Below are 22,963 nucleotides of genomic sequence, written 5' to 3'. Positions count from 1 at the left end.
CACCAAAGAGCTCCTTGAGGTGCAAATGAATGTCAACAACACTCTTTGCATCCTCAAAACGCCTCTGCAGCTCATCATTCATAGAAGCCTGCATATAACACTTGGCCTTCAATTCATGGTCACACCAATCCTTGTAGGTCTTCAATTCCTCAGGAGTGCAGCTAGTCGGAGCCTCAACAGGGGGCGACTCAGTCAGTGTATATGCAATCCTTTCCGATTTTAAGACGATTTTCAAGTTTCTTAGCCAAGTGAGGTAATTAGGTCAGGTTAATACGTGCTTTTCGAGTATAGCAGACAGCGGATTGCGAATCGAAGACATTGTCAATAAATTGTACTGAAAAGTAAACAGATAAATGTTAATGACTATTTTAAAATATTAGTAAGATATAAAGTATGGACTTTTACTTTATAAATTTTCGCTCCCACTGTTTTGACATTTTCACTACCCTCTAGTGAAAACGGGAAACTCCTTTCCTCAGTAGATACGTAAGGTCCAATTAGCGAATTATGATCCCGAATAATATCAGCCAATCACAATTCCTAAAAGGTAGTTTCCAATTGCATCACCATGCAACCCTTTACGTAAACTTTTGTCTCACGTTTGATTAGGACCCAATAATATGACGTCGTTCATCTTTACGTGTCAAGCCTTACCCATCGATGTTGAACCTTAATGGACGGTCGCCATGAGTTCCCTCAATAATATGAGCCGAAATCATGGGAGTTCCACGTAGTTCACATCACCATGTCAATGGATGTCACAGCTTTCCGGCACCCAAGGCCCCCCCAATAATATGAGCCGAGCCCCGAGCACGGGTAGCGTTCATCATGCACCCATTGTCGATGGAAGACATGGAAATTATAAACAAATTTATAATTCCCCTTTTCGGGCTTGATATTAATTTTGAATCTTATTCAAAATGAGGGTTTTTAATTTTGAAAGGTCTCATCATTAATTTTATTTTAAAAGCTTGCCATGTTTGATCGTATGTTTGCCGGATTCATGCAACTTTGTTACTATCATAATAATAACGCACATACTCATGCGGTTAGAAATCGACCTCAATATAATATTATGTATATGCTACACAAACTAGTACCCTTAGCTCTGATACCACTTGAAAGGAGATCGATAAAGGTGTTCCAAATACGCAACGGAAGTTTTCAAAATATTTTTCAACAAGAGAAATTCGAACACCTCACTAAAATGTGTAGCAAATACGAAAACACAAGGATATGTCATACATAGGGTGTTTTAGAAATTTACCTATCAATCTTAATAGATTGATTTTGGCTCCAACTTAGTTGTCAAACAACTAAGCTCTTCAATGGCAAGACCCTCTACAAGCTTCCTTGTTCTTGGACTCCTTTCTTCAAATTAGGTCCACCACTAACAAAGTAGAAACACTCTAATTTTGCACTAGAAAAATTAGAGTATTTTTCATGGAGAAGTGTAGGATTTCCTCAACAATTGAAGGACAAAAATTGGAGAGAAAAGTATGAGAAGTTTCGGCCATATGGTGATGGGAGGAGAGAAGAATTCATTTTCTAGGTTTATCAAAAGTTAAAGTGAGCATGAGAGACACATGCCTTGTTAATTGAAAAAAGTTGTCTCCCAACTCTTCACCTCCCCATGCATATTATATTATTTGGGCATGTAACATTTACAAAGCCCATGGACTTTTATTTTAAATATCTCGTCCACATTTGAGACTATTTAAACTTTACTTGATTTTACTCAAGCCCACTAGTTAAATAATTATTTCTATTGGGCTCTACAAGACCCAATAATATTTAATTAATTCAACACTTGAATTAACTTAATTATTTGGACTCTACTAGACCCACAAGTGTTTAATTAATTCAACATTAGCATTAATTTAATTTAGCCCATAATAATGTTTATGAAAATCACAAATTTTAAATACATTATTTATTTGGCCAACTTTTAATTTAGGAACACTTCCATAAATTAAAAGTTACATTTCTCTCATAGAAGTCATACTTCTATTTTTCTTTACGCTTATAAACTCATTTATAAGCCGTTCAACACATTGAACTATTTTTCTTCTCAACGGGATCTAGAAAGTTAGCACTTGTGTGACCCTCAATGGTTCGTTGATACAACTAGCCGTGGGTTCACATCTCCATGTGATTCGGACTAAACATGTCCTTATTTGAGCATACCCCAATTGCTCCATTCTTACTTATCAACTCCTTGATAATAAGAACGTCAGAACTCAAGTCGAATAGTACGCAACCAATCATGTTAAACGCCTAGCAGCATCGCTTACATGATTTCCTAGGTATCAAATGATAGTGCCTGCAAGAACCATTCAATTATGGTTAGCGTACAGTACGGTCCCTTCAACTCATATATCCCGACCGATTCGACAACCATTGGTGTATCGAGAGTTGTCAATGAATCGATACTATGTGTCATGTCGTAGTTGCATCGATGGTGTAATCTATGAAACCCCTTTCATAATTACCATCATACTCTGATCAGAGATTTCAAACTACATACACATGAGATCACATAGGATATCCATACCCGAAGGTAAGCGGTGAATCCCCGAATACAATGCATCGACTCCTATATGTTTCGCCAAAACACCCAACCTTGCCACCTGATGACCCCATGAAAGTCGGTAAACAAGTCAAAGTGTAATGCTAGCACATAGAGTCTCAATGTTGTCCCGGGTCATAAGGACTAATGGGGTACAACCATAAACTAGGACGTTTCCACTCGATAAGTGAGAACCACTTGGAAAGTCCTTTATGGAGGGTTGTTCAGTGAACTCAACAGGAGCACCTATCTGCATGTTCGGACATCACAATGTCCCCTACCAATGTAACATGGTACTCACATCGCAGATACTAGTCTCAAACTCGAGCTGTCTATGTTCTTCTTAGCGGCGGCTGAATCGACTAGGAACTGTTTAGAATATACAGTATTGCAAATATGAGTTTCATGATACTCATCATATGAGCATCTCATATTCTTTCCACTATATGTATTTTCAAGGACTTTATTTATGCAACTAGCATGTGTATACAGATAAAGAAGTGCCAAAACAATAATTTCAAATATTATTAAAATAAAGACTGTTTATACATAGAGTTTCGTTGTGAACACTCGGTCAACACTTGGATCGGCGTGCACCTACTTTAACAATTTTTTCATGCACACATGAATAAACACACATAATATGGTATGAACGATGAGTGAAGGAAGATTATGGCGTGCCTTTGTGTATTTCACGTACGAAAAACAATTTGAGATGCGAAGAACGTTGGCAGAGAGGGAGAACTTGCTGCATTTTTATTCCTCAGAAGTGGCATGAGAGCCTTTGAAATTCAGTGTGTTTGTGTGTGTGTTGTGGAGGACGGGTGGGGAGAGAAAACCCTAGGTTTCTTGTGTTATATGAAGTGTTTTGTGGTTTAAAAACTCCTTAATTTAATATAAATAATTGGGTAGGAGTTTAGGCCTAATAACCTTATTATAATAGACTCATTATAGTGTAGGTAAAATATTTTTTTTAAGAAAGTTTTTGAAAATATCAATCAAGCCTCTAAAAAGTTCATGTTTTCTTCAAAAATCGATTACCGGTTTAAAATATGACTTGACGTGTGAAAACATCTCAAAAAACACCATTTTCGAGATTCTCGTTTTTTTTAAAAGTATCACATTTCAAGAAAATATGCTTTGTGAGTGTTGGGATCATCTTGTGCGTTTTCCGCAAACTAGACCGTATTTTGAAACATTTGGATGATAGCTGGCTTGATTTCGAATTGATTTGCCCGCACAGTCGGTCTCACTATGCTTGGGTGTGTTCCTTCTAGAGAAGATTGTGCATACTCTAGCATGGATATGCGCCTTGGCTCCTCGACTTTTCGCTCTTCAAAATGTTTCTCCTCACGCTCGTTCGTGTTCATTTTGTCTTTGATAATCTGTTCTTATCTTCTTCTGCGAGGGTCTTTTCGATCTTAGGATCAAACGGCTCAAGTCCCAATTTAAGTGATCTTGGCATGAACTGGAAGAGATATCTAGAATAAAAGACGGAGTGTCAGCTCAAGACAAATGAAATAATACTAAAGTAGAAAACTGAAAATAAAATCGTAAATTAACAATCTCCGGCAATGAAGCTAAAAATTAATCGAGCTTTTATGCACTATAAATTCCCAATAAAAATTGTTGAAAGGTTCAAGCACAAAATTATCGCAAGTGCACGATGCAAGTTATAATATATGTACAAAATACAGAATATCGTTCCACTGATCGAGCAAAAGTTGCACTGTAAAATCCTTAGTAAAAATTAATAATATTCAAGCTCGAAATAATCGCAAATGCATGATGTCAAGTAATAGAATAGTGTACGAGAGTACGAGTATCGTTCCTCTAAAGACTGTATTTCCCAATTGTTATTCTCAGTTATTCAACCCTTAGCAAAGATAATTTGGATGATTTTTTATTACTACAATAATTAAATAAAAACTCAACAAAATGATTCACAAATTAAATGATGAGATAAATAAGCTAAAATAATTGATTAAAGATTCAATGTGAAATGAATTTGTTGAGAATCTCTGTTCACCTACTCCTCGCTAATTTACTTAATTCGTTCGACAAAGATCTACGCTTTCGACGGGATTTCCTATCCAATTGAACACGCCTTGAAACATCCACTACTCGTTTTCTTTAAAATATACTAGAAATTTTTTTTTTATATCCATCTATTCGGCCGATACATAAATATATACATTAAAATACTTTGACACCATATTGAAATAAAACAACCAACTATATTTGAAAATTCAAAGGAATGAGTTCAAAACATAAAATCATCACGTGTTTACAAAACCTAAACTTAGCAATATTTCAAAATCACCATAATTCTAACATCCTATCCAAAACCACTCAAATCATGTAAAAGTCGTAAAAATTTTTAATGTAAACTTATACGTAAATCATAATCATAATGCGGAAAAATATAACGCTGGTCATCAGGTTGTGTGCACCTTCAGTCCAACAAGATCAACCCTCAAAACCTCCATCAACAATAATATTATGGTCACCTGCATACATCACACCTAGTGAGTCTAAAGACCCAGCAAACCATAATCTTTATAACAAGTAATATATATACAATCGCATGCAACAGTGAAATTACTCTTTGCTAAAATAACATTTCATGAACATGCATAAACATAAACGTTTTTCCTTTCATCATTTCATATCATATATCATTTCATCATAAACATTTCCTTTTCATTATAAGCATATACGTTTCTTTTTATTGAATTTGGATCGTTAATTGTGACTTTCGTTTCATCATAAGGTCGATGGATCCAACTACATATAACCACAGTACTGGGCGACGGTGACATCAGTGACACTCTCAACCGTCAACCGAGCCTTGGCCTATCATCATCATTTAGAATTACGATCGATCGTCGGGCTTTCTCTTGGGCCTTCTCCCGTAAATGGGCTCTCTCTGGGGCCTTTTCCCTCACGATATCCCCAATTATATCATCATATCATCACAATAGTCACAATTACTTCACCTCCTCCAACGTTTTATATTTTCATCACTTCATAAAAATCATGCATATAAATATCAATTTTCTTTTAATCCAAGCATACAACATATCTTTTAGCTTTAACATTTTATCATAAAATTCATTAAACATTTAAAATAATCATTTTATAATATATTATAGCATTTGGGATACTGCCATGACGTTAACTATTTTTCCGGTGTCAAATGATTAGTTTACCCCTAGAGGTAAAATTTCTCGATTTTGACTTTTTCTTACTTTCATTGACTTTAGACCATCTGAAATATTTATTTAAACTTAAATAATTTTTTTGATATTTTTATTTAGCTTAAAATCGAGGCTTTTGATTTATTTCGTAATTATTAATTCGTAGTGCGTTTTAATCCCGAATTAATTTCAAACTTTAATATAGACTTTTTATAGTTAAATTACCCTCGTGAACAATCATTCGACCCCCGTTGAACCACGTTCTAACCCTTAGCAAATTAAAACCTAAAAACGAAACCCTAACCCTAACCCTTGAGCCATATTGCAATTCCTTCGAGCCAAGCCCGAGCCACCCTGAGCCAAAATCCTCCCAGACCCTCTTTGGACCCTACTGGACCCATTGAACCCTTAGGACTCAGCCCCTAGCCGCTGTAACCCCCTGCACGAAACAAGAATCTTGCGCGTGTTCTACCCTTCTGTGTACAAGACTCCTAGCTCCACTAGGACTCCTTGCCAAGGCCACCACCCGAGCTCTCACCCTCCGGACCAACTGTGGACCTCTCTATGACCTAGACTAGCCCAGCCCTGACCACCCTGGCCGAGCCATAACCCATTGCACCAGCTGTTCTCTCGGGTAGGCTTGGGAAGATTTCCATCGTGCATGGCTAAGACTCCTCAACACACCCAACCACGTCCAGCCCAGCCCTGGTCAAGCCCTGGCCGAGCCATGAGTCATGGTTCCCTCATAACCAAACCCTTGACATCACAACACGCAACAATGGTTCCAGCTTGTTCTAGATTCGTACTGCTAAACCGTGCATCCTAGGACCCTTATACTTGTGTAAAAACGTCCCTCTATGATCCTTAATCATGGCAGCCCCTTCACGCAAGTATATAACAAGTTTTGGGACAAAAATTCATACCTTAATCACATGTATATGCATAAAACAAAATTTTCCATAAAGCAATCATGTTTTTCATGCAAACAATAATCAAACATATATTAGGGTGTGATAGATGAGAAAAGAAAAAATTATGACGTGCCTTTGCGTATATTACGCAGGAAAACAATGCGACGATGCAAAGAACGACGACCTAGACTCCTAGGATTGAAACCCTTGTGAAAACCAAAGCTTTCCTCTTCAAAGATGCGTGTGTGCGTGTGTTGTTGCTGGTGGAAGGCTTCGTGTGTGATGTGAGGGGAGGCGGGGGCGTGAGTTTTAGGTTTAATGGGGAGGGTTTAAGCTTTTGAATATTTGATAATTATTAAGTGTGCAAGCTTAGGCCCATTAGAATGGTATACTAGGCCCATTAAGCCCATACTGCATTTTAAAAATATTTCGTTTAGAAAAGTTAGAGAAAATATTAGGCGAGTTGTCACAAAGTTCATATTTTCGTTGAAAATCGAATACCGTTAAAAATTACGACTGGGCGTATATAATCACCTCAAAACCCCTTATTTTCAAAAATATCATAAAAAAAACCTTATTTTAAATAATTAAAAACAATTATTTAATAAAAATAATTTTCATTTTTTCAGCTCTCGATCTCCGTTCCTCGATCGCATCTCGAATAACCTTTAAAAATACAGTTTTAGGTATTCAAGTAGGAAACTACTTTACAACCATATAAACATATCAACATAATCAATTTAAGCAATTAAAATCATTTAATTAGATATTACCCATTTTCCCAAGATTCGCATGCAGTTGGATTACGTCGTCTTAATTTTGGACCTTACACGCCCTCTCGAGCTACGCCAAAGTAATTAAACGCAGTGAAGTAATTAAATCTCTTTAATTATTTATCAAATGTGAATTGCATGTCGGTATATGAAATCTGTTAGCTTTCGACCTACCGGACTATGACTATCGACATGTATCTGACTTCATATTTCTATGTAAATTGTAAATCCACGGATTATGCTATTCGGTCCTATCACAGCTATTCTCTCGAACTCACTCGCAATATTAAATCATTATTAAAGTTATCTACGCTTCAACAACGCAATGAAAATAATAGCAAAATCAAGAATAAATAAAAAGTCGATAGATGAATTAACTAAACTCGGTTTCGGTGTAGGATCTCCTTAAATCCTAACAAATAATGAAAATTATCAACTAGAATTCATGATCAAACTAAGCAAAACAATATTTAAACAAGAGAAAATAAAATAGAAATACTAGATGTGACGAAAATGCGAAGAACGTTGCCCGGAAGTCTTGAAATCTTCAACTCCAAGCTTTTTCTCTCCTCCAAAACTTTGTGGATGCAGAAAAGTGTCCTATTTTTCGTCCCTAGGGCTTTCTTTAGCAGCCTCCCACCTTCCAAGTTAGAAACAAACCAATAAGGAAAATTTCCTTGTTCACTCGCGCTGGGGCGGTCAAGAATTACCGCCCTATCGCGAGGTCTTTGGTAATTTCTTCAGCCTCTCGCACTGGGGCAGTCAAAAAATAACTCCCTAGCGTGAGGTGTTCTGTCCGAAAACCCAATTTTTTATTGTGCTCGCGCTGAGAGGTCAAGAAATACCGCCCGAGCGCGAGGTCTTCTGCCCAGCTCCTTCTTGGCTTCTGCATGCGCTGGGCGGTCAAGAATTACAGCCCCAGCGCCAATTGGTCTGTCCTCTTATTCACTTCCGGTAGAATTTTCTCTTTTCCCGTCGTTTTTCCTGCACATTCATACAACTCAGTGAGCGGTGATCATATGAAATAACTTAATATGAAATGAACAAAATGCAAACTTCATGCAACCAAAACGATGCAAACTACGACTCACACGATGCATTAAATACGTAATTATGACCTCTATCAATCCCCCCATACTAACATTTTGCTCGCCTTCGAGCAAAATAGTTTTCAGGACACAACAACACAAGAAGTACCATGTTGGTGCATTCATGGTTCTCGTCTGCCTCAATGAATATAAACACATATTTTATCCACTAACACACGACACTAGTTCCGCATTTCACCATGAAGTTTCATCACAACAATATTTCATGGATTTAAAAACACGTGTGTGTGCAATGTTGGCTCAAGCATCATGCATTTCCACAGTAAACTTTTCAACGATGTAAGAAACTTTCATCAACACGTCAGTGTACAATCCCTCTTCACTAGTTACCGATTCACAGCACAGATAGTTAGGACTCGTTAGGCATAAATCAACATAGGATATGGATATCTCGATTAGGCTGAAACGAGAAACGAGGGAGGTACAGTGGTGTATCATTTGTGCACATTCAAATTTTTCATTTGATTTTCTTCAACTCCATACATCTCAGTTCTTTTAGCGTAGAAATAGAATTTCATTCTTTTATTTGGCTCCCCCACACCTTACATCTCTTTTTTTCTCTTTTTTTTTTTCATGCAACATACTTTTCTTATTTATCTGTCCTCCCTCAAATAGGAACAAGAGATATGGGCGTGTGACTTTTGTCCAATCTCAAGGGTGTATGAATATGGTTGGACAAGGCTAGATATACGGGTGCACGTATCGCAACACAATTATTATCGGCAAGCTTGGTTCAATGCATTGGTCTTAGCAGAAATGTGTCTAACTCATCCTTGTCCTTCTGGGCAGTGTTCGTGTCAAGGAACGTGTTCGAGTTCAAGTCACCTAGTGAATCTCAAATTCCCCACAAACAATTTCAAAGTTCACTATATCATACATTTTTCTGTTGCCAACATTCGTGCCAAAAATTTTATTTTCCAATTAAGATTTTTATGCGTCAACCACTCGTATGTTCTAAACTAGCGCCATGACAAAAATAGACATGTGTATGTGTGACCCATTCAACGTCATCATTGGCTATCACATACCAATCTAGCACCAACTATTGACTACTTCTCATGTGACATAAATATAACACGATGCAAATACGACAAGACCAAACCAACGAAGCATAAAACACCCACCCCCCAAATAAAAAATCGTGGAATGTCCCCTTTGCACAAAAACACGAAAACATGAAGACAAACAAACGTAGGAAACTAACATGGATGTTAAAAAGAATACAATCAAACTGAAAATAATAAAACGTATACAAATAAGGGGAAAAACGAATCACTGCTCATCCTCATCGTTCTCAGGTGGCACAACTTCGGGGTCCTGATCATCTGGCTGAGGGTAAGCGGAGGCGGGTATGCCGACGGTGGTGGATAAGCTGATGTGTCGAGACCCATGTGCGATGCCATACCGCACACCAAAGACTCCATCGATATCATGCAAGCGCTGTTGACAGTGTTGTACTGAACTTGATGAAACACAGAAGAACACAACTCGTCAAATTTATCCATAATTGCCCGCCTTCGGGGCTGTGGGGGTGGTAGTGGGCACTTATTTGCGGCTTCTTCCTCCGCCACCTTCAGGAAGTCTAGAGCACGCTTTCCTCTTTTCGTTATCATCCACGAGTCGTCAATGGGCTTCATCTGTTGCAACCATTCGTCATCCACATTGACGACTACCCCGGCTCGCGCACACAGCTCTGTAATGATAGTAGGGAAGAACAAGGCAATGCTGGAGCTGTGAATGGACTGCTGGATTTGAGAGAAGATCAGTCGGCCCACATTAATCGGAACACCCACCATCAGTGCGTATAATATTATGGCTTGGTCTTTCTGAATGTCACTGGTGTTGGACACCGGCATCAACCAATTGGAAAGAAAAGCATACCACATCGCGGGTCTGAACAACAAATATTTTTCAAAAAAACAACTCGACGTCTTCCAAACAGCCCTCGGGTAACAGATTGTTTGCATAATTAACTCAAAATTCGGGTTGGCTATTAACTCTTCTAAATTCGATTCATCAACCACAGGGGTACCCAACAATTCATTTAGGGTGGCAGAGTCAAAAGAGATTAACTTACCCCAAACCATTGCCTTTCCATCAGTCTGCTCGACGACGTTGACATAAAAATAACGCACAATTGGAATCACCGCAGCCTTGGGTTGAGCACAAAAGGACTCCCATCCTCGTTCCTCAATGGCTTGCAAAAGATGTAACGATTTAATGGAGAAATCAAACCTTCGCTCCGGAATGGGGCGCCTAAGCACGTTGGCGTGTTCATACCGATTTTGGGCTTCTTCATTCACAAATTTACCTCCATTATCAGACGAAAAGGATGAAGAGGCATGTGTTACCTTAGATTTCTTTGGAGCCATGGTTGAAAGCGGAGGTGCGCGAGATGAACTAACCACGACAGGTGCCTTGGAGATTCTGAAAGGGGAGCGGAGTCACCAGCGTGATTGAATGGCATAGGAACGTAGGAAACGAGTAGCTGCAAATCAAGAGGGAGAGATAGATGGTGAGGGACGAATTTAGGCTGAAAAATTCTAAGAGTTGTGTGTTGTGTGCACAGAGTGAGAGAAATAAGAGAAGGGGCGCTTTTATAACGCGACTCGCTGGGGCGGTCAAACGATACGACCCTAGCGTGCTGCCCTCTGTTGAAAAAAATTATGTGACGCGCTGGGGAGGTCAAATGATACCGCTCTAGCGCGAAACTCTCTGTCCCAAAAGTGCCAGTGAAGCGTGTCGGGGAAGTGTAGAAATACCGCCCTAGCGCGAGCTCCTCTGCTTCTGACTTCTCAAAAAAAATGTAAAAAATAAAATTAAAGAAATACAACATCTAGTTTAAAGACGTAGATAAATAAAAGAAAAATAAAAACGAGTTAGAAGGGAAATAAATTAGTTCTCAATTTATAGTCGAGAGATAGACTGTAGGTTTCTCTTAGCTCTGATTATTTTTGAATCGAGCGCAACAATTTGTGGCTCCATTGTGCCACCCAAATAATGCTTTAATCGTCGAGCATTGACTGTGAATGGCTCATTTTATCCATCTCTCAAAGGTACGGCTCCCGAGGGGAACACTTTGGTGATCATGTAAGGGCCTGTCCATCTTGACTTGAGCTTGCCAGGAAATAAGCTCAGCTTGGAGTTGTACAGTATCACTGCTTCGCCTTCTTTGGATTCCCTCGGTGTAATGCGCTTGTTGTGTTCTTGCTTTGTACGATCCTTGTAGGTTAATGCCAAGTCATAGGCTTGACCCCTGAATTCTTCCAGTTGGTCCAACTGCAGCAACCTGTGTTCACCTGCAAGAGCAAAATCAAGATTCAGTGCTTTTATTGCCCAATAAACTCTATTTTCTAACTCAACAGGTAAATGGCACGCTTTTCCAAAAAGTAGCCGATACGATGTCGTGCCTATAGGTGTCTTAAAAACAGTCTTATATGCCCAAAGCGTGTCATCTAACCTCAATGACCAGTCCTTTCGATTTATCCCCACAACCTTCTCCAGAATCCTCTTGATCTCGCGATTCGACACCTCCATTTGATCACTTGTTTGGGGGTGATAAGGAGTGGAGATTTTATGAGTGACCCCATATTTGCCCAAAAGGTTTTCAAAAAGCTTATTGCAAAAATGGGTGCCACCATCACTAATGATTGCTCCTAATGTTCCAAATCTATTGAAAATGTTTTCCTTTAAAAATTTCAGCACCACTTGAGCATCATTCGTGGATATGATTCCACCTCCACCTATTTGGAAACATAGTCAACCGCAACAAAAATGTATTTTTTTCGTGAAAGAGGTTGGAAACAGTCCCATAAAATCTATCCCCCAAACATCAAAAAATTTGCACTCGATAATATTATTTAAAGGCATCTCATGGCGATTAGAAATGTTACATGTGCGCTGTCATCTATCACAAGAGAGGACAAATGAACGTACATCTTTTAATAGAGTTGGCCAATAAAAGCCACATTCGAGTACCTTGTATGCCGTCCGTGTGGGTCCAAAATGACCACCTACTTCGCGGTCATAACAGAGGCTAAGAATCGATCTCATCTCTTCCTCCGCTACACATCTCCTTATCATGGCGTCTGCACATATTTTGAAAAGGAAGGGGTCCTCTCAAAAATAATATTTCACGTCTGAAAAGAATTTCTTTCTTTGGTGAAATGTTAGATTTGGAGAGGGGTTGCCTGTAACAAGAAAATTATCAAAATCTGCAAATTATGGACAATTTTTCACCTCCAACAGCTGTTCATCCGGAAAACAATCATCTATCTCATTATTTTCACAATTTTATCTAACATGCTCAAGCCTAGAAAGATGATCAGCTACTACATTCTCTACACATTTTTTATCTTTTATTTAGAGGTCAAACTCTTGTAGAAGTAATATGTGACGTGCCGTACTTTTTCTACTTAAAATTTGCGGAAAAATTTAAAATTTTCTTAAATATAAACATCCATACGGTCGTCAACTCATCATTCATAAAATATCCTTGGAATCATCCATCACCAATAAAAAATGTTGTTAAAAGAAAAGCTTGTTCAACACATCTCGCATCAAAACATAAATCAGAGTGAATTTAAACTTGCATCAAGATATTAAAAATGACGTGGGCGGTCCTCAGGTTTAGCCTCCCGCTCAGTCCAAGCATGCTCCTTGGTCGCCACCTCCTGTCTCCTCATAGACATTCTCACCTGCATCGATCAAGTCTAGTGAGTCTAAAGACTCAACACGTATAACCTGGAATAGCAAGTAATACATACTAAAACCACATGCAACATTAAAATAGGACATACATACTTGAAACTTGAACTTGCAAAATGAACTTGAACATACGTACGTACATAATTAGACGTGCCGTCAACATAAACTTTCTTAACATGCTTGCATACTTGAACATACTTGAACATAAATAACTTCATCATTTTACGTAGAGATATGTTTCAAAGCAAGTGACCCATAACATAATTCGCCTGATCAGACTAAACCACAGTACTGAGATGACATGGACGTATCCACTGCCACATTCATGAGATCCCCGTTCATAATTTAATGGGCTGATTGGTCCCCGTTCATAATTTAACGCTTTCCAATCACGATCTAAACTCGTTCATAATTTAACGGGCGGATTGGTCCCCGTTCATAATTTAACGCTTTCCAATCCTAAACATAATTCGATCACAAGACATTTAGCATACCTCAAAAACTTGAAAATATTTTCTTTGCACGTCAAACATACTTACTTGGCGTTGAGGGATTCGTTGGACTTCGATCAGGGTCGTTGCTGCAACATACTAACGTGAATTCATAACTTAACGGGTGTAACTCGAACTTAACAATCAAGCTTACCCACGAGTTCATACATTTCCTTAGGACGTTCTAAAATTCCCGTGACTCGACATTGTTACACATTGCACTAAACAAAGACATCAAACCTCAAAGCATACCATAATATTTCCCAAAACTCAAGTACACGGACCCCATGCCTAGGTCGGGCTCCGGATCCGTGTAGGTGCGGTGGAACGACTCGTGAAGAAAAGGGAAGGCACGGACCCCGTGCTATGGTCCGGGTGGGGGTCCGTGTACCTGCGCAAATTTGACATCAAAAGAAAACGAAGGCACGGACCCCGTGCCTTGGTCCGTGTGGGGGTCCGTGTCATCTCGAAAAAATGGTTACTCGAAGGAAACAAAGGCACGGACCCCGTGCCAGGGTCCGTCCATGGGTCCGTGTACCTGCGGGACAAGCCAACACACGAAAATTCTGAACAGGTTTTGCTTAACAGTCTAGACTCGATCGAAAGGACCATGAATCGACACCACGAGGCCATCTTAGGATACTAAATCAATGACTAGAACCTATACGATTGCCCCCAACGCAACCACATGTCCCAAAAAACTCAATACTCCATAAACAAAACCTTTGACAGAAAATGGTTTACACGACTACTCGTTCTCCCAAGAGCCTAACGGCGTGAAACGACACCCCAATATACATCCCAACGTCATGCTAAATATATCTAGACGCAGCAACGATCATCCGTTGATCCCCAACGCAGCCTGCAACCATTAAACTTCAAGAACGCATCAACATCATAATTTTCTGAAAACGCAGTTTGAGCAGTCCCACGAAAAACACCATAACTCACTCAATTTTTGTCCAAAAATTTTGAATCATATATCAAATCGAAGATATCAAAAAGTTCTACATTTATTGTGCTAAAAGTTTTCTCAAAATCTCGACCAAAAATTCGCAGTTTTAAGAAGAACAGTAAAAATGTGATTTAGATCTAAAGATTTTCCTTCAAAATCGATCCAATCAATTATCCGCTCAAACTATGAACATCATACATGAATTTTACGCATAAAATAACGCAACGCATAATATGACATGATCGACGCAACAAAAGAGAGATTATACGTGCCTTTTAGATGATAAACTTTACTGAAACGGCGATACCGAAGCGGAAACGGAGCGAGGGTTGATCCGGGATGATAGTGCAACGATTTTCTTGCAACAAAACTCACGAAAAATTGCTGGAGAAATAAAAGGAGAGGGGCGGCTGTTCTTGCTTCAAAGAACCCTAGATTTTTCTCTCAAAGAAAATGAAAGACTGAATTGAAATATGTGTGTGTGTGTTGTGTCGTGTATTAGTGAGTGAAAAAGGGTGTAATACGTGTAAATGTGTGTGTGTTTTTAATTAGGAGAAAATTAGTGCTAATTCAACTAATTAAAATACTAATAAAAGGTTAACCCATGCTAATTTAATCAAACTCCTCAATTAAATAAATTCAACCTAATTTTTATAAAATTCTCCTTTTCAGCACAATAAAATACAAAAATACTAACTTTAAAAGTTTTAAACTCTTAAATCACTAAATACATAAATAAGATTTTTAAAATGATAAACTAAATAAAGTATTTAAAATGCCCCATCCTTAACATAAAATAAAATACCATGCTTAAAATTGCCAAAAATCGTATCTTCCTCGATCCCGCCTCGAATAATCGCCTGAAATATGAAACTTGAGAAAATATTTTAATGTTCATCACATAAACGTGAATAATTTAAAATAATGCATTTAAATAAATTATGCACCACTAAGACTCATTTTAAAATTAAATAAATGCCTTAATAATTAAATAAATGCATGAAATTTACGTGTACTGATTTTGGGCACAACATAATATCCACCTAAGCAATCGTGGTTTGACCCGTTTCTTAGAAAGCAAATATTTAAGTGCGGAGTGGTCAACATAATGACTTTTGACAAAACAAGGTATTAATAGAATTTATCAAGTGCAAATACTACTGCAAGTAATTTTTTTTTCAGTTTTTCCATAATTTAATTGTGCTTCCTCTAAAGTCTTACTCACATAGTATATAGTATGAAATACCTTGTTATGCCTTTGGCCTAGAACAACACCAACCGCAGTATCACTGGCGTCGCCCCTTACCTCGAAGTGTAGATCTCAATCTTGTGCCACCAACACAGGAGTTGTCACCAAGCGCTCCTTTAGGTTCTTATATGCCTGCAAACAATCAGAATTGAAATCAAATGACACATCTTTCATGAGTAGCGAAGATAGGTGAAACATCTACTAATTAAAATACTACTAGGAAATTTTTTTTTTAAATAAAACAAATAAGACATGTGTAAAGTTCCTGCCGACCATCAATATATAAAAATGATAATGTATAAAAATATCCAAATCAATCCTATCTTAAAAACATGATGTGCAAAAAATACGGTCATCGGGTTCGCGTGCGCACATCCAACTCTACCTACTCAGTCTTCGGCACCTCCAATCTCCTGATCAATATGCTCACCTGCAACATTCACACTTAGTGAGTCTAATGACTTAACACACCTCTAATATTATAACAAGTACATACACATGGCAGACAACAGTAAAAAGTACCGTAATAAAAATACGTTTCATGATCGTAAAAGTCGCATGCATAATCATAACATGTCGAAGCATAAACATTGTCATAATATATCACATCATATCATCATATACGTTTTCGTTTTTCCTTAATTTAAATTTTGTTCATTAGTTGTGACTTTCGTATCATCGTGTCACTCGATGGATCCATCTACGTGTAACCTTGTTACCCGACGACGAGGACATGAGCGACAACATTATCGTCCACTGAGATTCGGCCTTACATGTCTTCGTGTCATCATGTTAGTCACAACCATAACTCTCATCCTTCAAAAATTGTCATCATATTCATGTTAGAGTAGGTGCCCGTCGAGTCAAGTGTTGGCCGAGGATTCAAGTTGAAACTCTATGTACAAACAATCTTTATTTTAATAATATTTGAAATTATTGTTTTGGCACATCTTTATCTGTATACCCATGCTCGTTGCATATATAAAGTCCTTGAATATACAAATAGTTGAAAGAATATGAGATGCTCATATGATGAGTATCATGAAACTCATATTTTCAATACTGTATATTCTAAACAGTTCCTAATCGATTCAGCCGCCGCTAAGAAGGAAATAAGCAGCTCGAGTTCGAGACTAGTATCTGCGATGTGAGTACCATGTTTCATTGGTAGGGGACATTGTGATGTCCGAGCATGCAGATAGGTGCTCCTGATAGAGTGCACTGAACAACCCTCCATAAAGGACTTTCCAAGATGTTCTCACTTATCGAGTAGAAACGTCTAAGTTTATGGTTGTACACCATTAGTACTTATGACCCGGGAAAATATTGAGACACTCTATGTGCTAGCATTGCACTTTGACTTTGTTTACCGACTCATATTGTAGAACCCGTAAACCAGACTACGTATAAACCATGCATAATTTCTAGTATTTTAAATTAAAAATGATTTCTTTATTTTTAATGCATTTTAAAGTTGTTTGGTCATGATCATTATTCATTTTTAATCGCATAAGTTTAGTTTTATCTTTTCAGTTAAATAAACGAGGCCGGACCGGAGTTGGAGTTTTAAAATAAAATTTAATGATAAGAAAACATTCCTAGAATTTATTCATGATAAAGGATAATTTATTTTAATGTAAAAGAATGTTTAAGAATTTAATTAAGTAACTAGAGTTAAGTAGTAAATAAATTCTTCTATGTCCAATAATTTAATTAAAAGCCTAAATTAAAATATGTGACCAATTGAGATAAGTTAATCTAGGCTTATTTTATTTAAGAAATTGTAACTTAACATGTTAGTGAATTTAAATTAAAAAAAAAATTAGTCATGCATACAAGATAATCACTATCCTAAATTAATTATTTAATTCACTAAAATACCTAATGGGTAGATAAAAATTTAAAGATTTAAAATACAAGATTTAAGCAATATTCTCACTACATTTTAATAGAATTTTCGGCCTCCCCACTTCAAAGGATTTAAAAGTTTGACAACTCATTTTCTTTGATTCTTTTCCTTATCCATTCTTCGTAGATTAATCCCCTCAATTTAATCACCAATAATTATTAATTAAACAATATTCCTACCCCATTTTTAACAAGAATATCGGCCACCCCCTTTAAATATTTGTTAGTCCATTGGTTTCACTCCCTTCCCCCCCAGCAGCGGGTTTTTACAGCAACTTCAGCAGCTGCCATTTCGAGTCTCAAATTCGGGTTCTTGCTTGTCGAAGGCAAGTGTTCTGATCTTGGCTGCCCTAGGGGCTGTAGCCATGGTTAGACCCTTTCCCTAGCATGTCTAAGACATGACCAAGATGACCCTTCATGGCTTGGTTCATGGTCCCATCGGTTTTAAACTAAACAATACACGACAGCCCCCCTTCGATTCCCTTTTCTTTTCCTGCATGTGTAGTTTCGGTTTTGAGGTTGGGGTGGTTCTTGGTTGGCCTTTTAGCCCTTAGCCATGGTTCACACCATACCTCTTGATGTCTAGATCAGGCCATGGTCAATCAAATGACCACAGGAATGGTCTGTGACAGCAAGAACAAGCAAGACACCCCACGCGTGCATATGCGTTCTCGGGTGGGAGCTTTGAGTAGTTGCTGGTGTTGTTCGAATTGTGGCTGGCCTAGGGCCCTTAACCATGGTTCAAACCACACCTTGGGATGTTGGTAAGAGACTCTAGTCGGTGGTTCAAGCCCCAATGGCCAATAGTCCCGAAAAAGACGCAAGGAAACGCACCAGCAGCTGCTGTATTTTTGACAGCAACTGCACCTGCGGTTCAGAGGTGTGTTTCGAGTTCTTGGTTGGCTTTTAGCCTATAGCCTTGGACTGGACAGTACTTAATTGAGTTAGGAAGGTCATGTTTTTGGCTGTTTGTGATTTGGTTAAGTTTAGAGGTCGTACGAGAATTTACGGTGCAATGTGCCAAAGTGACTCTCGAAATAGCGTTTCATGGTTTGGCCTCCATTCACCAAAAATTTCGACTTGTACAAATTTAGGAGCATTATTTCATCATTTTAGGTGTAATTTAATCATGACTAAATGATGGTTTGGTGTTGGTTCGGGTTGACACGGAGTCATGGTTAAATACTAAGTCGTTGAGTGTAATTGTCTCGTTTTTGGGTTCAATTACGAAATTTTGTTCAAGTTAAAATCATTTGCATATTTTTCATGTTAGAATTAAGGCACAGCGAGCCTGGGAACGATCCAACCCATTTGGTAAATTAATATAGGATGTTTAATTATGTTATTTAATTATATTACGTGCATAAAAATATAAAATACTCATTTTTGAGATTTATGCGATATTGCTTGTGGCCACCTCACTATCATGGGATTGCAGCTTATCACGGGATTATTACCTCACCCGGTGGTCACTAACTAGTTCATGTTCATTTATTGGTACGGATATCCAGTCCAAGGGCTGTGATTATCTCTACCGCCCAGTATACTGTGGGTTAGTCTGATCAGGCGATTCAGTTCAGTTCATGGGCCACTTGCGTAGAACATAATCTCAATGGAAAATTATTACATGCTATTTCATGACAGGGCTCTACGGAACAAACATTTCACTTACAATTTTCAGTTCAGTTATGCACGTATTTATAATTATTCATGACACGACTTTCATGATACGCTTTATGACATGATATTCCCACGTTACATTTTTACGACATGATATCTTTACATGGCATGAAATTTTATGATATATGTACTTGTTATTTACGATATATGCATGCTGAGTCTTTAGACTCACTAGACTTGATTGTTGTAGGTACTGAGGAGGACGGGACCGAGGGCGGGGACCAGTGAGCCATCGTGGGTCGGCAGTAGTAGGAACCCGAGGACCTCATTTTCAGCACTTACTATTTTTATTCCAAACTCATTTTTTATTTTGTTGAAATTATTTTTGTGGTTACTTTAAAACAAATATTTACTTCCGCTGCTACTTTAAACGTTGAACCATTTTTACCAGTTTATTTTATGAATGAGGCTTTTTATTTAATTAAAGAGAAAATTTTTAAAATTTCTGCAAATTTTCAAGTACGAAATACGGGCTTCTACACATATGGGGTCATCAGGTGGCAATGTTGGGTGCTTTGTCGAAACATATAGGAGTCTATGCATTGTAGTCTGGGATTCACCGTTTATCTTCGGGTATGGATATCATATGTGTATGTAGTATGAAATCTCTTATCAGAGTATGGTGGTAATTATGAAAGAAGTTTCATATATTATACCATCGATGCAACTACGACATGACACATAGTATCGATTCATTGACAACTCTCGATATACCAATGGTTGTCGAATCGGTCGGGATATATGAGTTGAAGGGACCTTAATGTACACTAACCATAATTGAATGGTTCTTGCAGGCACTATCATTTGATACCTAGGGAATCATGTAAGCGATGCTGCTAGGCGTTTAACATGATTGGGTGGGTACTATCAGGCTTGAGTTCTGACGTACTTGTTATCAAGGAGTTGATAAGTAAGAATTGAGCAAATGGGGTATGCTCATATAAGGACATTTTTAGTCCCGAATGACATGGAGATGTGAACCCACGAGTAGTTGTATCAATGAACCATTGAGGGTCACACAAGTGCTAACTTTCTAGATCCCGTTGAGAAGTAAAATAGTTCAATGTGTTGAACGGCTTATAAAGGAGTTTATATGCGCAAAGAAAAATAGAAATATGACTTCTATAATAGAATTATGGGGAATGTAACTTTTAATTTGAGGAAGTGTTTCTAAATTAAAAGTTGGCCAAATAAATAATGTATTTGAAAATTGTGATTTTCATAAACATTGTTATGGAATAAATTAAATTAATTCAAGTGTTGAATTAATTAAACACTAGTGGGCCTAGTAGAGTCCAAATAATTAAATTAATTCAAGTGTTGAATTAATTAAATAATATTGGATCTTGTAGAGTCCAATAGGAAATAATTATTCAACAAGTGGGATTGAGTAAAATCAAGTAAGGATTAATTGGTCTCAAATTTGTTTGAGGCAATTAAATTAAAGTCCATGGGCTTTGTAATTTGTTACAAGCCCAAATAGAATTTCATGCATGGGAGGTGAAGGGTTGGAGGCTACTTTTTCAATATCTAAGGCATGACATGCACATGCTTACTTTTACTTTTTGTCTAACCAAGAAAAATAGTTCCCTCTCTCCTCATATGCATGGTACGTGGCCGAAATTTTGAGCATCATTCTCCTAAAATTTTCTTCTTCATTTTGTTGAGGAAACACTCTCTTCTCAAATGAAAAATGCTCTAATTTTTCTAGTGCAAATTAGAGTGGATTTAGCTTGTTGGTGGTGGACCTAATTTTATGGAAGGAGTCCAAGAACAAGGAAGCTTGTAGAGGGTCAACCATACAAGAGCTAAGTTGTTTACAACTTAGTTGGAGCCAACATCAGTGATTGATAGGTAATTTTCTAAACACACTATGTATAAGATATTTTGTGTTTTCGTATTTGCTACACACTTTGTTGGGTGCTCGATTTTTGTTCTTTCTAAAAACAATTTTTGAAACTTTTGTTGCGCAACCGGCACCGTAACCGATCCCCTTTCAAGGTATCATGAGCTAAGGTTACAATTTTAGTGTAGCAAATACATGATATTATGTTGTGATCAATTTCTAACCGCATGAGACAATCAAAACAACAATTCGATGGCCGGTTTTGGGGCGGTTTTGGGACGGCAAGTTGCTGCCCATTTTGGGCAGCCTGAAATGGACAGCAAGGGCAGCCCCTTCGAACAGCCCCTTCTTTTTAAATAAAAAAAAATTTGTAAGTTGGCCAGAATCCGACGACGGAGCTCTGGCGACGGCGATGACGACTAGGGTTTCCAAAAGTGTTTTGGATTATAAAAGTGTCATGGGCCTTGAAGTTTTTGGGTCATTAGACGGCTAATATATTTGTGAAATTTTAAATGGGTCTAAATTTTTTGGTGAAAATTGATTTTTTGGGCCCTTAACTTTAAATTTACAAAAGTTGTAAATATTTTCTCATGAAATAAATAATTCAAGTTGGACTTTAATTATTTATAGTAAATGGTGATTTACAAGAAATTCGGTTATAAATAAATTAATTAGAAAGTAGACAAAGGTGTTTGTATACTTTGTTAATTTAGTTTATAATCGTGGCGTTTAGTGATTGGATCAAGATATATAATATTGGATCAATTGATTATTGTGATAATTAATTGATGGTGTATGATATGTGATATTATGCTTGAATGATGATCAAAAGACCAAGGCCAATATGCTAGGTGTATGCTAGGATATTTTGTATTGAATTATAGTAATAATTATTAATTTATAAAGTGGGCTTGGTTTATGGTCTGTTCCCACCCCATGATATGTATCCCTATTTGCCATGGATATTTATTTGTATATATTAGTATAGTGGAAGATCAAGATTGGAAGATGGTGGCCTTGATGATTTTGAAGATCGAAAACCTGTAAATATTGGAAGCTTATGTAAAAGTTGCATTTGCATCCCATGCATTTCCCTATGATTGGACCTAGGCCCATGCTTAGCTCACATGGGCCATTAGTATTGGGGCGATTGATCATCCTTATTTGTTTACTATTTATAATATATGCATGATATGTTATAAATAATGAGTATGTGCGTTATTATTATGATAATAACAAAGTTGCATGAATCCGGCAAACATACGATCAAACATGGCGAGCTTATAAATAAAATTAATGATGAGACCTTTCAAAATTAAAAACCCTCAGTTTGAATAATATTCAAAATTAATATCATGCCCGAAAAAGAGAATTATAAAGGTGTTTATAATTTCCATATCTTCCATCGATAATGGGTTCATGATGAACGCTACCCGTGTTTGGGGCTCGGCTCATATTATTGGGGGGGCCCTGGACACCGGAAAGCTGTGACATCCATTGACATGGTGATGTGAACTACGTGGAACTTTCATGATTTCGGCTCATATTATTGAGGGAACTCATGG

This window comes from Primulina huaijiensis, chromosome 5 (genome assembly GCF_012295235.1).
Source record: "Primulina huaijiensis isolate GDHJ02 chromosome 5, ASM1229523v2, whole genome shotgun sequence".
Lineage (NCBI taxonomy): Eukaryota > Viridiplantae > Streptophyta > Magnoliopsida > Lamiales > Gesneriaceae > Primulina > Primulina huaijiensis.
Note: the sequence above shows the minus strand (reverse complement) of the source record.